Source organism: Lycorma delicatula, chromosome 1 (assembly GCF_047948215.1).
Source record: "Lycorma delicatula isolate Av1 chromosome 1, ASM4794821v1, whole genome shotgun sequence".
NCBI lineage: Eukaryota > Metazoa > Arthropoda > Insecta > Hemiptera > Fulgoridae > Lycorma > Lycorma delicatula.
In genome coordinates this window covers 284,360,859-284,379,191 of record NC_134455.1, presented here as the reverse complement: position 1 = coordinate 284,379,191, position 18,333 = coordinate 284,360,859, and the positions used below count along the sequence as shown (strand labels likewise).

The 18,333-nt window shown below is 35.8% G+C and overlaps 1 protein-coding gene across 2 annotated transcripts in view; it reads left to right on the top strand.

Annotated features, from left to right (window-relative positions):
• LOC142332378 (calpain-1 catalytic subunit-like) overlaps positions 1-5,158 on the top strand; it is a 455,312-nt gene extending 450,154 nt beyond the window's left edge. Inside the window, exon 17 of one of the 2 annotated variants that reach the window (XM_075378804.1) lies at positions 4,862-5,158. The gene's annotated coding sequence lies outside the window, so the exon portion shown is untranslated. Of the gene's footprint in view, positions 1-88 lie in introns of both variants that reach the window. The other variant, XM_075378795.1, reaches the window with a different exon arrangement.
• Positions 5,159-18,333: the final 13,175 nt, after the last annotated feature.

Genomic DNA, 18,333 nt, shown 5'->3' with positions numbered 1-18,333 from the left:
AATTGGCCTTTAAAGTCTGTGATGAACTTGCTTTAATGTCATCAATAATCTCAAAACAGCATCCTTTCATCACTGATTTTAATTTCAGAAATAAGAAAAAATCGCAAGGAGCCAGGTCTGAAGAGTTGGGAGGTTGAGGGAGCGCAGTCATCTGATTTTTGGCATAAAACTGATGAACTGACAAAGCTGAGTGTGCAGACACATTGTCATAGTGAAGTAACCATGAACTGTCTTGCCACAACTCTGGTATCTTTTTGCAGATTTTTTCACATAACTGTTGTAAAATGCCTTGATAATATACACAGTTCACTGTTTCACCTTGAGGCAAGAATTCAAAATGCACAATTCCATTCAAATCGAAATAAACAGAGAGCATCACATTGGTATTGGATTGAGGTTGACATGCTTTCTTGGAGTGTGGAGATCCTTTGCCAATCCATTGTGATGATTGAACTTTTGTCTTTATGTCGTAGCTGTAAACTCAGCTTTCGTCTCTCTTTATGACCCTATGCATGAACGTTTCGTCATTACTAACTTGTTCAAGAAGTTGCTGACAAATGTCCACTCAATATTCTGTATGCTGTTCCTTGTTTTGTTTGAGGAAGTTTGTTCCTTGTTTTCATCAAATGAGGAACAAACTTTGCTGTAACTCAATGTATGTTCAATTTTTCAGTCAAAATGTCATGGCATGATCCAATTGAGATGCTAACCTCTTCTGCGAATTCTCTGACAATCAAAATTGATGATATGAATGCACCAGATTGTTGATTTTCTGAACATGGGTGTCATTAGTTGAAGGCAAAGGTCTTCCTGGTTGAGGGTCATCTTCAATTGACTGACGACTACTTTTTAATTGTGAAAACCATTCCTAACATTGCATATGACCCAGAGAATCTCATCTCTGTAAGCTTGTTTCAAAAGTTGAAAAGGTCTGAGGAAGTTTTTCTCAGTGTCATGCTAAATTTTATGTTGTATTGTTGCTCCTGAAAATCACTACTAACACTTGCTCTCAAATAACAATAACATGAAAACTAAACAAATTATCAACAATCCAAGAACATATGGTTATAGAGGAGGTTATGCAGAACACAATAGTGTCAACTACACATCACTTAATATCTTAGTTGGCATGTAATTAAAAATGTTAGGTTATTTTATGAAGAGACCTCATACTCTCCTAAATAAAAAAAAAAAAACAAAAAACAGTGGATTAAATAAACAAAACAGGAGCAGGTGAGAATAAGAAATTGGGCACCAAAACATGATTCTTCTGGCTTCAGTAGCACTGGCCAATCAGAGTATTGTTTGGCAAGGTTCCTATGAGCCTGAAATAGATCTGTCCAATTTTAAACTGAAAAAGAAGTATTTATTTGCATGCCAGATTTTCTGATTTATTCATGAACATAATATTAGTAAGTTTCTCATTAAAACTGATATATGATACATCAAGAAGAGAAGCTCCAAGTTATTTTATTCAAATGAAAAAAAGCATTTATCTTTAAATAAATAATATTGAGGGCTTAATAAAGAACTCAACTGTTTTGTGTACCCAGTCTTTTTCATTACATTGTTTCATTACATGCCCATTATACCAATTTGCAAAGATCATCTAATTCATGTACTCTTTCCTCATATATTATTCTACTTCATATACTGAGCATAGTTTCACTTCATGTTGACATTTATTAATGATTAATATAGAAGCAGGTGATCCATTTTAAAATATTTTTTAAAACCCAGTCAATTAGTTAATGTAAAAAATGAATCCAAAAAAAATTACTCAACCAAAATGGTCAGTAAGTGATAAATAGATATGAAAAATATTATGAGACAAATATGATGGAGATATGGTAATAATATATTACTAATCTTAATGTCATGTGTTAAACACCATTAACACTTTAAAAATTATGATTTTTTTCATTCTTGTTACTAATTAGTTTGACATTAACCTCAAAAATTTGAAATTTAAAGAATTAAATAATTTAACTCATTGTAATTAATGTATTTTTTGAAGTTGAATCTACATTTTAAGTTTATTTTAGTATTTTTACTCTTATTTAAAACCAAAACAATATGTTCATATAAAACCTAAAAGATAAGTTCATATCTTGACAAAAATAAAAAAAGAATGAAATAACATTATTCACTAGTAGAAGGTAGAAACTACCTTCTAGAATGTGGGAGTATTTTTTATTTTTCTTTCAAATTTTCCAAAACTTTCTTTAATTTTAGGATGAAAATACAGATATTTTTAATAACAGAATTACTGTAGGCATTTTATCATTATACTATATTCATTCAATACTAATTAAGGTGACAACAAATAATTACAAACATCTGAAATTATCTATTTATATTGTAATCTTTTGTTTAAAAATATTTTTACTGATGTGGAACAAAATTACTGTGGTTCTTCCAGAGAAACTTAAAAATAGAAGAAAAAAAAATCATTGAAATTGTTATGTTTGGTCATGGTTAAACTTTAAATATTCATTTTAAAGATCAAATTGAGAACGTTTTTGAAATCAGTAAAAATGTAATATGTACATTAATGAGTATTTCATTGGAGTTCTGTTCCATATAAAAGTACAATTATATTAAAAAAAAGAAAAGAAAAACGACTTAATAAAATCATTTAAATAAAATCCAGTTATTTGACTCAGTGCAGTAAAATGAAACTGTTCAATTACTTAAATCAGTAGAATTTATTTACTTTTAGGTAAAAATCCTTCTGAATAGATGATAAAGTCTTAGAAGTTCCTAAATAACATTATCTTTACTTTTTAACCATGGTTGACTTCAGATATTTTAATTACAAATCTTTAATATTACTTTAATTATAGTTTTATAATTAAGAATGTGACTAGTGATGCTGAAAGAATAATGTGAAAATATTTTCTCTTAAGTAAACGATAATTAGTCAATTTTTTAAGCTTCGGTGGTAATCAAGGCTATTTAATTATTATTTGTACTTAAATTACTACAATTATGTATACTTAAAAATATATTGTACCTAATGAATATCAGAACAATTCTCTTATTACTATGATCAAGAACAGTTCTATAATCTGACAATACATTTTATTTATATGGGTGAATAATATATTTTTATGTTTGCTTTATTGATATGTAGCTGAATGTAAGGATACCTTAAAGTGTTCCTGTCTTAAAAGAGGTAGTTAAGGAAAGATTATTTTATCACTGCATTTTAAAAAAAATATGTACATTTAATATGTGTAAGCAATTTAATAATGTGTCAGCTAGAGTTTTTACACCTAAAAAAGTTTTTATTTAATGTAACTTAATGTATTAGTTATTGTATATCTATATAATGCTCTTTGTAGTTGACAGTTCATTATCATTAATTCAATTTTTTTTTTTTATTATAATTATTTATTTTTATTATAATTTACAGGATTGCAGATTTTATTAATTTAGCCTGAATTATATCACTGAAGAAGCAAAAATAATACAGATACATTAGCCATGCTCATGTTATTTTCACATTTATTTCAGCTGTTCATTTTCATATTAATAATGGCTTTATATATTTTTATAGTGTATGTATTTATTTTATCAGATGAACTTTTTTTTTTATTGGAGTCTAAAATTTAAGCAAAAAGTTTTTTTTTATTTAAGTAAAAATAAAGAAGAAAGTTTCATTAAAATATTTTCATAACACATGTTATGGTTTTGGATTGTATTCTTTTTTGGTTTTTCATATTTCTGTAATGGAACCTTTTTAATACAGATTCTTACTTCAAAAACTGGATTGAAGTATTTTTGATGAAATAATTTTGTAAACGGTCTCTTAACTGCTATTCTTTGAAATAAAAATACATTGAACAGATTTCCATATGACAAAAATCCCTAAAACTTCGTAATTTAAAGAATGCATCATAATCATTCATCATTAATGATGTACATACATCATTCTGCATTTGAATTAATTTATTCAGTTACATTAAGAATTCTAGGAGCTTATTCATCATATGAGAGTTATGTTTTTACTTATAATTGGTTTACGTACTTTTGTTATATAGGATTGCTGTTTGTTAAAATTAGAAATTAGGGAGAAATGTGTAAGGCCATCCATAATAGCTACAAAAAAATTACCTAATATCCCAGAAAATATTGATAACCTCATTTCTGAGAATTCTAATATTTTACAATGTGACAATAGATTCTAATATAATTAGATGCTGTTCTCAATTGCATTTTATGCAATCTCTAATGAGATGTCATGTTTAAAAGATAATCAGTCACTATTAAAAATTTCAGAGTATAACTATCCAAGTGAATCAAAATACAGTCTAAATATAATATAATTCTAATTCTTTAAATATCTCAAAATAATCATAACTCAGTGTTTATGCACATCTGTTTTTGATTTCATCATTATTGATACGACAACAAGAAACTAAACTGATTGATTTGTATTACTATGATGAAAAATGTACTATATAGTATATACAGTGCTATAAATGTAGAATATATATACATTTATAGTAGTACAGGTACAATTAAGCAAACAACCAATACGTATGTAACTGATGAACAATCATCTAAACATATAACATATTAATCTACTAACATGATTCAATTTGCATAGTTACCTATACATATTTATATCCATCCATATCTGAAAATTGCAGTTATTTTATGAAGCTTTGTAGTACATTCAACATGAGACTTCTTCAGTGATTGATTCACATAATTAAATCTTGTTAGCTAGGTTAAGTAACCAGGACACTTGCAAGTTTAGCAGAAGACATTTTTCTGTAGTTTTTAGGTTAATTTTGATTGCCTGATATATCTTTATCAACATTACATTTTTAATTCATCGTTTTCTTTTCAGTATTTGTACAGACAAACTTAAACTGAATAACAAAATACTATTTTATTTCATTTTTTCTTTGTAAAAACAACATACACAGTGATTAATTTAAGTAAAACTACACAGGCACAATTATTTAATATTTTAAGTGGTAATTATAAATATTAAATGAATATATGTAGCATAAATGCCAATAACCAAAGTATTATTCATATTGTATCACTATTATTATTTTGTAACTTATTTATATTACTTTATAATCTTAAAAATATTACTTTTCCTTGTTGTTATTTGTAAATAAAGAGATTGTTACATATATATTGTGTTACTTAATTTTACCTCTCTAAAAGTACACAAGAATTTAGGAATTACTTTTTTGCTCTAAGATTCAGTAATGGGAAAATCCTGATATTCACCTTCTCATAGTAGAGGAGGCAAGAATTGCAATTCTAGCAGCATATATATATACAAACAGTGAATGAAGGGACTCTTGGTTTAATGACTTCCACCATTACAAGTGTCACGGCCTTCTCAGAGAGCAGATGACCACTGGTGAGTATAACACTCTATTCTGCCCCCAAAATGTGTCCCCGAAAGTGAAAGGACTTTTTCAGGAAGGCAACATATTAGAATACAGAAAGCAACAGAAAACTACTCTATTAAAGATAATAGTACTAGCATTACAATATGATGCTGGTGTCTTCTGTTAAATGTTTCAGAATTAAAATAGCTTCTCATTTGGATCTTCAATAGAAACAAAATAAGTTAAAGTACTTATTGCTTATACAAATTTGGAATGTAAATACTTTGTTACAGAGTGTAAAATTAAAGAATCTCAAGGTGGAAATGAAGAAAAATAAACTGAATGTATTAGAACTAAGTGAAATAAGGTGGGAAAAACACCTTCCTTTCACAAGGTGAAATGAAGAGTGCAGAAGTTACCATATTCTACTCTGGAAGAAATAAAGGTAAAATGGAATGGCAATAATTATAAGGAATGAAGTAGAAAAACAGGTTGGAAGTATGTTATATTAAGGATTGGGATGTATCAAAACATTTAGTAATAGATCAAGTATATATGCCAACATAGAGTTATGAAGATGATATTGAAGAGATGTATGAGAGTATTGAAGATATAATAAAATCAGAAAAGAACTGCTATAAAAGTAGTGGTGGGAGTCTGGAACGCTGTGGTTAGAGAAGTGAGGATGTGTGGTAGGAAAATTTGGTTTAGAGGTGAGGAAAGGAAGAGAGAAAAGATCAATAGAATTTTACCAAGGGAAAAAATTATCTATAACCAATACTTGATTCAAAAACCATGAAAGGAGGAAATATAAAAAGGTATCCCCTGGAGACAAAGCACGCTATCAGATAAACCATAACTTAGTAGATGAAAATTATAGGAATACTTTTAAGAAAGCCATGGATTATCATTTGCAGACATCAATAGTAATCATATGCTACTTATGATGGTAATGAGAATAGCTTCAGAGAGAGCGAGGGTAGTTAGGAAATTAAAGTTAAAAAAGTTGATGATTTGGATGAGGAAACAATAGAAAAAACTAGCGAAGGCAATAAAAGAAAAAAGATAAAATCAGAGTAGTGAGATTTATATGAATATGTTATGTAATCAGAAATAAAAAAGAAGGTGGTATATAGATGTGACAGAAGAAAATTAAATAGCGATGTTTTGCAAATTAGACAATGAGATAAAGAAGGAAACACAAAAAGCTTGGGAAAGATGGTTGTAGGAAGAATTTAATGATATTGAGGATCTAGTAAAGAAAGGGCAGTATATGATATAATGGAAGGTGAAGGCATGGATGTTGGAAAGGGAATGGTAAAATGAGAGAAGCAAAGGTAAGGATGGTAAAATGCTATATGAAGAGAAAAAAGTAAGAGAAAGATGGAAGGTATGTGGAGGACCATAGATGACAAGAAAGAAACCTTTGCTACTAAACATAGAAAAGGAATCAGAGGTAGCTGAAGAGGTTAAGGACTATCATTATTAAAATGTGAAGTATAGAAAGCAGTTAAAGAAATGAAAAATAAAAACTCGACTAGCGTAGATGAACTTCCCACAGAATTTTATAAATGCTTAAAGGAGGAAGGAATGGAAAAAACAGATGAACTGTGTAATGGGTTCGATCTAGCATATTCCCTATGCTAGATCGAACAAAGTGTATCGGTACATACTGACGATGATAAATTGCTTTTCTAAACTTGGTTTCAGAGTAGTGGTAAAAAACAAAACCAGTACAGAAATCGTCAAAGCTTTCAAACATATACTGGATAAACACTGACATTTTCAAATCAGTTCGAGCAAAGAGTTTTACAATCCATCGCTTAAAAAGTTATTAAATTCGTACAGTATAAATCACTATTCTATACATTCAGATAAAAAAGCTTTGATTGTGGAACGCTTTAACCGAACCCTAAATTCAATGATGTTTGGTTTGCTTGGCATTTCTCTTGCCAACACAACCTTAATTCGCTGGTGGTCAGCCATATATATCAAGGTCAGCTTCCTACAGCAGTACGTTAGTCGTCTTTCCCCTAAGTAAACTGATGTCGGTTTAACATAGCAACCACTTTGGCTTTTTGTTGCGGACAAAGTGATGTTGCGTCTGAGACTCCTTTTCTGTGTGTTTTGAGCTGTTGTTGTGTGTATACCTTCGACATTTCTGTGGGAATTCGATTTGAGTGCTTTAGCAACGCAGCATGGTAAAAAATTTAGACCCGACAATCACTACTTGTGCACGCAGTGCAAGGCGAATATTGATTCGGGCACCCACCTCAGCGTAGCAACAAGGTGGCAACGACTCCTGAGCATAAGTCCCCGTTACGAGTAAAGGGTAGCATCCTTAGTTCTACTCGCGTTCTTTTAAGAACGAGGGAAGTAATCAGTGGTTTCTTGCCGTACATACTGTCCGTCTTGGACTTAATCGATCCATAGTATAGTGCATAGTGTGACAGGAGAATATTTAAGGAAACCAACAAAGGGCTGGTAGTGGTTGCAGAAAATAAGGAGACTGTCCGAGTCATCATGCCCTGCTATCCAGAATTTTGAGATCAAGATTGACCCCAAGCGGTTGAGAAGGCCTCGGGTCATAATTTATGACACGGAGCGGAGTCTCTCTGAGGAGGAAGTTCTGTCGCTCATCCGAGAGCAGAACACCGACTTGGATGAGGCCTCGTTCAAGAATGAGTGTAGGTTAGTCTTTAAGACTGGCAAGCGTGATGCCCCTCGGTATTACGGAGTGTTTGAGTTAGGCGCTGGTCTCCACCAAAAGTCCGTGACGGAGGGATGAATTTTTGTTGACTTCGCATCCTGTCGCGTCAAGGAGTATCTTATCGTACAGAGGTGCTTTAAGTGTTGTAGGTTCGACCACAGGGCCAAGTTCTGCAAGTATGCGACGGTCTGCGCGCATTGTATGGAGAAGGGTCACAAGCGTGATGACTGTCCGCAAAAGAAGGAGGTTCCGTCTTGGGTTAACTGCAAAAGGTTGCGCAAATGTCATAGGCATTCGATTAATAATAAGGAATGTGGTTGCTACTTGAGAGCTGTTGAGATGTAATTCAACTCTCTTGATGGTTAGGTTCGGTCAACTAAATGCCTGGGTGCCTATGCAGTCCAAGTTTGAGTTAGGTGAAATTATCGAGAAACGGAGCCTAGAGTTCTTCTGCAACTCCCGTGTGTGGTTAAGGGTGATACGCCAGGTTTTTCAGGTTGGAATAAGTTTCTCGTTGGTGACAGTAAATCCGCCGTGCTGTGCAGGAAGTCTGTAGATAGCGTCTTCATATGGCAGGCCTCTGACACGCATCACGTCGTTGTTAAGCTTGCCGAGTATGGTTTGGACCTGTTGTCGTTAGTTCGTACTTTCAGTAGAGTGATCCCACTGCACAGCATTTGGAAAGATGGGTTAGGATTGTTAGGTTGGTAGCGGGTCGTCCTGTTCTTATAGGAGTTGATGCGAATGCCAAATCGCTTCTTTGGCACAGTGGGATCACGGATGATGGCAACGAATTGATCGAAAGTTTCATCGCGCAGCATCATTTAAATGTTTTTAATGTAGCCGGCGAATTGTCTACTTTTGTCGGTGCCGTCGGTTTTCGGAGGGCCTTCCGTGGTACCAACATTGATATTACCATTGGAAAGGATATCCCTGGTAGGATTCTTAACTGGTCGGTAGTTGATGATTACAAAACTGATCACCGGATAATAGTTTCTGATTTGGTAGGTGGGCTGCGCGATGTCTTTAGGGGGGACTTTACTGTTCAGGAAGGGTGCTTCCTGCACAGGCGTGCGGATTGGGCTAGTTTTTCAAATATTCTTGCAGCCAGGCTTCGAATTTTTACTCGAAGTCTGAACGAGGTCCCGTTAGATGACCAGGCAGAGAAGTTTTCTTCTGCGGTAGTTGAAGCCGCTGAGTAGTCGATTCCCAGAAGCACGGGTCGGGAGATTGTAGCTGGATGGTGGACTCGGGACTTGACCGCGATGAAACGAACTGTGCCGCTCAGGACAGCTGCATAGCGTAAGGATGATCCTGATCGGCATGTAGTTTTGATTGCGGATTTTCATCGGAAGAAGACCGAGTATTTTCACAAGGTTAGGTTTTCTAAGCGTGATTTCTGGCGCTATTTTGTGCAAGAGCAGGGAAATAAAGACGCATAGGGTGTTGTCTATGGAGTACTTGGTCATAAACGGAAAAAAGACATTCATCTGTAAGCTCTCTCAATCCACGATGGAGTTGTTACAGACACAGATCGTGTCCTCACTCTTCTGATGAACGATCTGCTTCCAGATTATACCGAGGATGGTGAAACCTCGTAACATCGACGTGTTCGCAGGGTAGATATAGGTTTTCACTTTGAGAATTTTTCTTCTGAAATTACTGAGGCGGTCCGCCAAGTAATTTGTAGCCTGGCTAGGAATAAAGCCCCGGATATGATGTGATCTCAGTGGAGCTCCTTGTTCGCACGTTGCCAGTGATTCTTAGTCCTTTGAATAGAGTTTTTAATAGGATGCTCTTGCTGTGTATTTCCCAGCGTGTTGGAAACGTGGTCAGTTGAAATTGTTCTTCAAAGGTGGCGACTATCCCACTATAAGCTTTTCGTACCGTCGGGGAGATTGTAGCTGGATGGTGGACTCGGGACTTGACCGCGATGAAACGAACTGTGCCGCTCAGGACAGCTGCACAGCGTAAGGATGATCCTGATCGGCATGTAGTTTTGATTGCGGATTTTCATCGGAAGAAGACCGAGTATTTTCACAAGGTTAGGTTTTCTAAGCGTGATTTCTGGCGCTATTTGGTGCAAGAGCAGGGAAATAAAGACGCATAGGGTGTTGTCTATGGAGTACTTGGTCATAAACGGAAAAAAGACATTCATCTGTAAGCTCTCTCAATCCACGATGGAGTTGTTACAGACACAGATCGTGTCCTCACTCTTCTGATGAACGATCTGCTTCCAGATTATACCGAGGATGGTGAAACCTCGTAACATCGACGTGTTCGCAGGGTAGATATAGGTTTTCACTTTGAAAATTTTTCTTCTGAAATTACTGAGGCGGTCCGCCAAGTAATTTGTAGCCTGGCTAGGAATAAAGCCCCGGATATGATGTGATCTCAGTGGAGCTCCTTGTTCGCACGTTGCCAGTGATTCTTAGTCCTTTGAATAGAGTTTTTAATAGGATGCTCTTGCTGTGTATTTCCCAGCGTGTTGGAAACGTGGTCAGTTGAAATTGTTCTTCAAAGGTGGCGACTATCCCACTATAAGCTTTTCGTACCGTCGGGGAGATTGTAGCTGGATGGTGGACTCGGGACTTGACCGCGATGAAACGAACTGTGCCGCTCAGGACAGCTGCACAGCGTAAGGATGATCCTGATCGGCATGTAGTTTTGATTGCGGATTTTCATCGGAAGAAGACCGAGTATTTTCACAAGGTTAGGTTTTCTAAGCGTGATTTCTGGCGCTATTTGGTGCAAGAGCAGGGAAATAAAGACGCATAGGGTGTTGTCTATGGAGTACTTGGTCATAAACGGAAAAAAGACATTCATCTGTAAGCTCTCTCAATCCTCGATGGAGTTGTTACAGACACAGATCGTGTCCTCACTCTTCTGATGAACGATCTGCTTCCAGATTATACCGAGGATGGTGAAACCTCGTAACATCGACGTGTTCGCAGGGTAGATATAGGTTTTCACTTTGAGAATTTTTCTTCTGAAATTACTGAGGCGGTCCGCCAAGTAATTTGTAGCCTGGCTAGGAATAAAGCCCCGGATATGATGTGATCTCAGTGGAGCTCCTTGTTCGCACGTTGCCAGTGATTCTTAGTCCTTTGAATAGAGTTTTTAATAGGATGCTCTTGCTGTGTATTTCCCAGCGTGTTGGAAACGTGGTCAGTTGAAATTGTTCTTCAAAGGTGGCGACCATCCCACTATAAGCTTTTCGTACCGTCCTTTGACACTATTGCCTGTAATACGTAAGGTTTTCGAGAAGGTCTTGTACCTCCGCATTAATTGTAGGTTGACTTCTAACCATATGCTGATGGACGACCAGTTTGGTTTTCGCCTCGGCGAGGGCACAGAGGAGGCAATTCTTTAGATATTTGATCTGGCTTCGTTCAGCGAGTGGAAATATGTACTCGGAGTCTTTTTGGAGATATCCGGGACCTTCAATAACTTGTGGTGGCCCTCTGCCTTGTTTCAACTTCAGCAGCGTTGGTGCACGCTAAATGAGATTAGAACTCTCTCGAGCTACTTCAGCGACAAAACTCTCGTCCTTCGTGACGGGAGCTCGGAAGTAGGAAAGACTCTGTCTAAAGATTGTCCACAGGGCAGTGTTCTAGTTCCACTCGTCAGGGTCGTTGAGTTCGACTCTCTCATGCAATTGCGGATGCCCAGTGGCTGCCGCATCGTGGCTTATGTCGACGATGGGTTGCTACTAGTCGAGAGCAATTCGCGTGCCGAGATAGAGCTCAGAGCTATACAGGCATGAAAGGTGTTAAGGTTGTGGAGTCTTCAGCGTAAGATGGCTTTCAGTGCGGAAAAAACTATTATAATGTTTCTGAAGGGTCGTCTAGCCGCAACTCATCACCCGTGGGTTGTGACGAACGGCCTTCCGATTAGGTATATTACCGTTCAGAAGTATCTGGGTGTTATCCTTGATGAGAGGCTTCAATTCAAGTAGCACCTTCAGTTCGTTGCAAAGAAGGCCATTGATGCCTTCTTTGGTGTCAGTAGAGTCATCCATCCCGATTGGTGGCAGAATTATCGTACCATCCGTATTCTTTACAAAGGTGTCTGTGAGCCTATAATGTTATACACTGCACCCGTCTGGACTTATCTTTGCAATTCCAATGTTATAGGGATATTCATTTGCGAGTCCAGCGTCTTCTATTGTTATCTGTTGTCGGTGGCTACAGAACTGTCTCGAAAGAGACAATCTCTGTGATCTCCGGCATTAAACCCCTTGAAATTCTAGCTACGGAACGTAGCAATCGTTACACTTCCTAGAAGGAAGGCCTTCTTACTCCAGGGCGTATGCGATAAATTGAAGGCCAAGGTTTTGACTCTTGGCAAGCTAAGTGGAACGATTCTTCCAGAGGTCGAGAAACGAATTCAATGATGTGGAGAAAATTCATCAAACAAGGTAGATACAAGTGTATAGAATTACTACCAAAATTAATCGTTAAATACAATAACATTCGTCACCGCACTATCGGAATGAAAGCGAAAGATGTAAAAAAGAAAAAACTAAGCTATTATTTTAAGACGACTGAATACGGTACTTTATATAAAGCCTTCTTTATCGAAATTCAAAGTCGATGACCGAGTACGAATAAGCAAAAAAAGGCCTTCGCCAAAGGATATTTACTGTAAATAAATAAAGTATATTATGATACTCGTTCCCGTACTAATACGCCGATGGATATTCACGGTCAAGTGTTGAGCGGTAAAGTTCACAGTGAAGAGCTAGCAAAATCATCCGTCATCAACAACAATGTATAATTAGCGGAGAAAGTCTTACGTATAAAACACGATAAACTGTAAAGTGACAAGGGTTCGATAAAAAGAACAACAGTTGAACAAATAAGGCGGATTTGGTACGGTGAATGCGCCACTCATAAACATAAGGTTGGAACGTCAACAAGTCGGTAATATTCACTCCAAAATTTCGATGAATATAGTGATGGTGGTGGAATAAAAGGAGGAAAAAAGCGACACGGTCCTCTGTTACCAAACACATTCATATGTATTATCATGTCATTGCGGAAAAACAAATGTTCTATTCAACTATGTTTTTTCCGGACATCTTAAGATTCAAAAAATATTTGTTTTTTTCCAAATCGCATACCAACCGAAATATAAATTGCGAAGACTCCTCAACATGATCACTCGTTGGTTGTGGATATTACTTTGTTTGTTGGTAATATAAAAAGATCTGTTGTGTTAAAAAATGCCAGTACAAAACTCTCGATTCTGTCTATTGGTCAAGGTGTTACTCAATATTACCGCGAATTGTGTAACACAAGATGAGGTCGATCTGCACGGATGAATATTTTTCTGATCGATGTTGTTCGTTTTTCATGAAGAAATAAGAAACATGTAATGTTCTTTAGATCGGTCGAAATGAGATAATTACATGGATGGGTTGTAATCGATCGTTATTATGACGTCGAATAAGTATGATGTCACTCCGTCCTCCTCTCCTGTTTCTCATCCACCGAAGTGGTTATGAAAAGCGGTAGAATACGAGATTTTATTAAAAGAAAATATCGTGCCATTACCCAAGAAATAATGGAAACTCATCAGTTTCCATTAACATTTAAAAACATTTTAAATCGATTGTTGAACCTTTGCGTGAGCTTAAAGAAACATTTAAACAAAAGAAAAATGAAACAAAAGAAGAAGAAGGAGAACAAGAAATAAAGGAGGACAACGAAGGTGGAATATCTACACCGAAAGTTATGAGAAGACTTTTTAAAAGACTTTTTACAACATCGGTTCGTTAAACCTATAGACCCATCATCACCAGGTGATCGTGCAAAGTATTACTTGGATTTGATAGTAACGGAAAGAAATAGACAGATCGAAATTTTATACGAAGTGAAAAACGTAAACGGCCGGTGGATGATTGGAGACCGCAATGTTGTGTACAAAGGAAATAAATTTATAATCGATAATAAAACATATAGAGAAGCCAACGGTTTATGCCTATTGATATTTTTGAAGGAACCAAACACTATACTACCAGAGACTTAGATTAATTATAAAAACAAATTACAGTTACTGAAACGCATAAAAATCAAAGAACCGGTTGTTTAATTTCTAGCAGGTCTAACAAATACAATACTATTATTAAATAATTGTTTCCCCCGAGATTATTAAGTAGTCCGGAAGAAGAAAACAACAAGAAAGCCCTATAACCCGTTCAGGACTTCTTACGAGGGCAAAGAAAAGAGTTAAACCAGATTACGTGTACTCGGACGATCCGAACAAATTTTGCGATACACTGCGTCTATTGGTGGCCTCAAAGCGTGCAGGTCATCCCGGTCATAATAACAAAGACGTTTCCATTATAGAAGAACTGCAAGAAGGCGGATACATAAAGGATAGAGGTATGATCTTATTTTAATCAATCTAAAGATGAATATCGACAAGTTTGAACTTTTTGCGCGGGTTATTGAAACATTTGATAAAACCACTGATGGAAATATCAGTGGTTTTATACATTATCAAAAAACCAAGGTTGTGCAACATTTGAAGTCCCACTGAAGTGATGATCTAACCTCTTTCGGGTTTGCAAACAAGATTTACGTAGAACAAAGCGATTTGACAAATAGATAAATACCAGCGGTTTTACCATCGGACAACAGGCTATCCTTTTTAACTAAGCGACTATGTGACGTCGGTAAACCTGTCGTTAACCTCAATTATTTTCACAACTCTTTTTGGTGAAAAGAATATTATTGATGTGTAAGGAAGCGTTTTGATGAATTTTGGCAGGCGATAAGAGCAAAGGATCTTGTTACAAGTTGGTATTATCTTAGGGAGAATCGCATTAAACAATGTATCGATGAAAAGTTTTTGTTTAGCAAAGATGGAATGGTAGATGCTAAAGGAAGTGTCATTACCAACACTAGGATACCGGTAGATTTACCGGATGAATAACTATTCAGATTTTAAGGATTTGTAATGCAATATTTAGAGGACCCCAATTTTTAAAAAAAATTTATAGATGCCTTTATGCAACTTTTAGACAATGCTAGGGTGCCAGCTAAAAGCAATCTTACAAAGAAGAGGAAGAAGAACACAACAGCAACAAGAACAACCAAACCCAGATCTAAATAAAACTGAAGAAAGTTGCAATAAATAGTAAAAAAATAAAGATTAGGAGGAGGATCTGACTGATAATGAGATACATCTACCAATAATAGATACAACTAAAAATACAATACCTATAGATCACGGATCCAAAGAAAGTCGTTCCTCACATTCCTCATCCGAATACGGATTCGACGATCGTAAAAAATTTCAGTCTCTTCCAACATGGTGAGGAGGTCAAAACGTATTGTCAGTAATCGGATTCGTAAGGGTAAGGTGAGAAAGTCTAAACAAATCGCCAATCGTAAGCGAGGTGACGGAGTGTTTACAACTCTAACTGTAGGAGCTGAAAGAGTATTAGGATCTTATATTGGAGAAAAAGCAAGCAAAAGTGATCGGTAAAGTTGTAAACAAAGGCAGCAATTTACTGCCGATAGAATTATATATTCCAGAGTATCAGTATTGTGGACCAGGAACGAATTTTAAAAAACGTTTAAATAGAGGCCATCAAGGTATAATCAATTTGGACGCCGCTTGTAAAAAACACGACATCGTATACTATAAGTACAGTGATAACAAATACAAAGCAGCAAGTTTCGCCAAGCGCTCAAGTTTCATAAAAAAGGTTGCTGTATTGGCAGTTACAAACGCGATGAAACTCAAAGCGAAGTTCGGTAGTGTTAGTGGTGGAAAAATAAGAAGAAGACGAAGAGGAAGAAGTCGTAAAGCAGGAATAATATATAGAATCTTGTAGAGATGATGAAAAGAAAAGCAAGGACTGGAGAGAGGGGATTATACCCTTAAACCCTATCCTTTTACAGGATCAGGGATATGCGGCAAGAATAAAAAACGCCATCATCGTCAACGTCGCCTCCGATAAAAGGAATACCAGTGTGACCGCTATCGAATATCGAAGTGATGTGGTATGCGAAAGAAAGATTATAAATAGCAGATTTTCGATGAGTCTTGTTGACTGCATTACCTGAAAAACGAATACTAACGAGTTGGCGATAATTAATCTTGATTGCAGTAGTGTACATGGAACACATTGGATTTGTTATCGTAAATGAGGGCGGATGGTAAACTATTTTGACAATTTCGGTAATTTGCGTCCACCGAAAGAATTGATGCGTTATTTCCATCCGAATCGATTTTTAATTACAATTATCAAACAAGACAGCATATAAAAACAATTATCTGTGGTCATTTATGTCTTCAATTTCTCAGTCTTGGATCGTCCGCATACCAGTAAACATCAAGTTATATCATGGTTTATTCATGTTCTACATAAGTGGGAAATACATCGTTATTACAAACTACCTTCAACCCGGCTTTAGATTTAATCAGTGGTAGTGGAAATTGGCGTTGATAAACCTTAAAACTTGATAACAAATGTGGAAGAAGAGATCAACAATTCGTTTACCGTTTTACCGGTTAAAAAGAAAAAAGACCAAACTGACACTACAAAGTTTTTTTTCTATTTCTCTCTCTTGTTGCATTTTATTAACCTTGTATGTGTCTGTGTATGTGTACAGGCAGCATGTGGTGGGGGTAATCTAATGTTTAGTCGGACGTCGGCCGTCGAACGGTCGAGACGTCGACTCCCCCCATGTGAGGGTAATGTGCTCTGATTGGATGGTGGCGCAGTACCCCTATTTACGTGCTACTAATACGCTGTCTTTTAAAGTAGGCCTCCTGTTAACAGTAGTTGTTGTTGTTAAAGAGATGTGTTTGGTAACGACCATTTTCTCATCATACGTTGTATATTAACGGTGGAGTTTGATGAAGTACAAAATAAAGTATAAAAAATTTCTTCAACCAACTCGGAATTGCACCATATTAATGGAACCTTAACTAGTGAAAAAATTACTTTACACCTTATCGCTTTCATCTACGGACATGGCGGTGATTCCGAATAGATTCGTAATAAAACTGATACAAGTAATCCGATCAGGAAACCTGTTTTAAATACCCCCAACGTTATCAACCACCTTCAAACGACCACCACCACCATGATGTGTATGTTTATTTAATTTTTCTTCTTCTTCATCAACAAATGTAAACGTTTCTGATATAATATAACCTTTTTTAACTATTCCGTAAGCGATGTGTACGTGACGATAGTATTATGAGTAATGAGATAGTCGATAGCCGTACTGGCTGGTATATTGTTTTTAGTTTCAACACCGATACGTAGTCAACGGTTCCCGTTTTAAGCGATTCGTTCTGCTTGGAATAATCGATAACGATCAACGGTACAATCAAACTGTAAGCAGAACATTAATCTTCTGACTTGTAATAACAGGAGCGAAAACTGGCAAACATTTCATACATCATGTTTACATCACTCTGTAGATTATCATCCGGATAGTATTACGAATTCAAATATACTCGTACGTTTACCAACGCACATGTCGAAATTAGTCAAAGCCTTTGTGATTGTACCTCGAAGTCTACTACTGTAGAGCTCAGTCTGCTGCAAGATTCTGATGAATCCACATCTTTGGTTAGAGGTCTCAATTATAGTTGTAGTCTTCCACCTTGACTTAATGCCTGGAATATTAGTTATGCTTGCATTGGATCAAGTAAAAACATTTTCAAGATGTATAAGAAAAAAAATGTTAAAAATAAAAAATAAAAAACAAAAAGATATAAAAAAATTCGAGTGTTTCATAGTAGGCCTCAAGGGGAGATTTCACTCATTTAAAAAAAATCAAATCGCGCCACAATTGCTATCTCCAGTGTGGTGTGGAAACGCGACGATCAAAAACCACATAATTATTTGACATTGTACACATGCGCAAGTATGATTAATTTTACAGTATAAAACTGTTAAAACATATACTGCCTCATTAGAATTGAGCGCATGATGGAGAACATGTTATTCCAATCTAGATTGTATTGTGTGAATAGAATAATTTTAAATTATCTCTCAACTGATGACAGTGGTATTGTTTGGTGTGTTTCGATGTGATTATTTGTAAGATAAATTAACATCTATGATGTAAAAGGAAGCCACTGTAATTTCCAAATCTTATAATCGCTTAAGCGATTAATTTCTTCGAACATTTAAACAGTATATCGAATGAGAGGTAGTAGGTTGTGCGGGATATATATATTACTTCGGTTTTATTTTTGAGTTTATGGAGCTACTCGAAGTGTCTA